Source organism: Trachypithecus francoisi, unplaced genomic scaffold (assembly GCF_009764315.1).
Source record: "Trachypithecus francoisi isolate TF-2019V2 unplaced genomic scaffold, Tfra_2.0 Lachesis_group10, whole genome shotgun sequence".
NCBI lineage: Eukaryota > Metazoa > Chordata > Mammalia > Primates > Cercopithecidae > Trachypithecus > Trachypithecus francoisi.
In genome coordinates, this window is record NW_022681455.1 from 92547182 (window position 1) to 92549978 (window position 2797).

The 2797-nt window shown below is 43.4% G+C and overlaps 1 pseudogene; it reads right to left on the minus strand.

The window, feature by feature from the left end:
• Positions 1–1194: 1194 nt before the first annotated feature.
• LOC117088596 lies at positions 1195–2596 on the minus strand (annotated as a pseudogene).
• Positions 2597–2797: the final 201 nt, after the last annotated feature.

The following is a 2797-nucleotide window of genomic DNA, read 5'->3' on the forward strand; positions in this document are numbered from 1 at the left end:
GTGAACATCTCATGGACTAACCCTGTCCATTGCTACCTGGAACCCCTGGGTCACTGTGAGAAAGCACAACTGTGTCTTTATCTTTGTTTTTGAAATGCTAATTATGATTTAAAATCAGTGGCTGTCATTCAGCGCCTCAGGGGGACAAGCCAACAGTGGTACACCATTTCCTTCTTTCATTCCCCCCAAATGATAAAGCAACTTTAATAAAATTAGCCCTGGGGCAGGCGCGGTGGCTCATACCTGTAATCCCAGCACTTTGGGAGGCCTAGGCGAACAGATCACCTCGAGGCTGGGAGTTCGAGACCAGCTTGTCTAACATGGTAAAACCCCGTCTCTACTAAAAATACAAAAATTATCTGGGTGTGGTGGCACATGCCTGTGGCCCCAGCTACTCGGGAAGTTGAGGCATGAGAATCGCTTGAACCCAGGCAGCAGAGGTTGCAGTGAGCCAAGATCAAGAAAATTAGCCCTGTCCCTCTGCACTCTTGCTAACTTCCCTTCCAGCGTGCCTTGGAGAATGTGTGATTGATTCCCAGGCACATCAGCTCAGAAGGCATCTGCCAGAAAGTGGCACCGAGGAAGAAGACATTTAACACAATGCACAGTGTTTCTGTGCAGTAGGAGATTCTCTAAGTTAGTACTTCTCTTTTGTGATGAAATCATCAGCAACAAGAAAGAGTTGTCTAGAATTTTAAAACAAAATGCCTTAGGATTCCAAATAAATGTTATTTTAACTAACGCTTTCACCACTTTATGCACCTACTATGTTCCTGGCATCAGGCCAAGTTGCTGGAGGTTCAAAAGTTAATTGGACAAAATACTTTGAAATGCTCACAGTGGAACTCATAGGTGAGGCAGATGAATTGTGACAAGTGAGACAAGTGCAATGATAGAAGTGTCTACAGGTGCAACAGTGGTGCCATTTTCTCTTTCTCCCTCAAAAATCTTAAAGTTAACAGTAGATAGAACTTTAACCTGGAGAAGATATGATAGGAAAGCTGTGGATATCAATTGCTGTCATCAGATAGTCAAAGAATTACCACAGAGAAGGTAAAATAGCATTTCTTTCTCTTTTATTTTTGTGAAAGACCAACACACAGGCCACCCAGTGGGCACTTACACATCGTACTCCAAAAGACACAGGATGTTTTGCTAATAAAAATCAATGGGAACAGGGATTCCTCTGGGCAATTACCACAACGTCATCCCTTTCAGGGACTGAGAAATCTCCCAACCATTTTCCTGATGGCAGCTGTGGTTCACTAGATACCAGCCCCTCGGGGTGCCTTCCTGTTTCTTATAAAGAACATTTTCTTTAGATTTTTTGAAGTCTTCATTTGTTACTTTCATTCTGCATTCTCTTAAGGCCATCAGACCAGCTTCTGTGCAGATTACCTTGATGTCAGCACCAGAGAGGTCATTTTTAGCCATGATCAAGTCGTCCAGCGTTACATCATCAGCCAGCGTCATCCTGCTTGTGTGAATCTGAAAGATGCACTTCTTGGTCTTTTTGTCAGGCAGGGGAAACTCAATATTCCTATCAATGCAGCCTGGTCTGATAAATGCTGGATCCAAAGTTTCTATTCGGTTTGTGGCTGTGATAACTTTTACATCTCCCCTAGAATCAAATCCATCCAACTGGTTCAGCAGTTCCAACATTATTCACTGAATTTCTCTCTCAGCACCAGAATTGGAGTCATATCTTTTTGTCTCAATGGCATCAATTTCATCAATAAACACGATGGACGGTGCATGTTCTTCAGCAACTCAAAACAATTCTCGTATGAGTTTGGGACCATCACCTAAGTCTTCTGAATAAGTTCAGAGCCAACCACTCTCAAGAAAGTGGCTGAGGTTTGGTTTGCTACTGCTTTGGCTAACAAGGTTTTACCTGTGCCAGGTGGACCATAGAGGATGACCCCCTTAGGCTTTATACCCATCTCTTCATAATATTCAGATGGGTGAGAGGAAGCTCCACAGATTCCTTAATTTCCTGAATTTGGTTGTCCAACCCCCCCAATATCTGCATAGGTCTCCTGGGGGGTCTTTTCCACCTTCATCACTGTGACCAGGGGATCCGTGTCATCCATCAGCACCCCTATCACCGCATGAACCTTGTGGCTGAGCAGGACCAAACAGCCAGGTTCCCGCAGATCCTTGTCTACAAATGAAAGAATGCTGACGTTGTGTTCTGAGCCCACAGATGTAGACACAATGGCATGATTGTCATCAATGATCTCTTCCAAGGTTCCTACTGACATCAGGGTCCCCCTCAGATCATCCACCTTTGATCTTTCCTCCTCTTGCTTTTCTTCTAATGGTTTCATTTGTTCCTGATTTATAATGATTTCTTCTTCCATGAGAAGATAGACTTTAATTCTCTCTAACTTCAGTAATTTTAACCAGCACTGAGTGTGAGGTGTCACCACTGGCACTTTGCTGGCAGCATCTGGTCCCTTTGTTTTCTTCTTTTTCCCCACTCTAGTTGGTACAGGAGGGTCATATTTCTTTTTCTTGTCCTTGTCATCCTTCTTGCCACCTCCAGGACCATGACCACGACTCTGACTTTGACCCATCTTGCCTCGGCCACTTGAGCTGCTACTGCCAGAGTAAAATAGTATTTCTCTGCATTGCTCAAGAAAGCTTATCTGGTTAAATACCTACAAGAGGTATTTTAATTTGACATCAGTAGGAACTTTCTCCTAAGTAAGGTATTTCCCTAAGATGCTATCTTCTTTGAGAATTACCAAACTGTCCTATTTTCATGCTACAAGTCGCCAGTCATACATTTTTC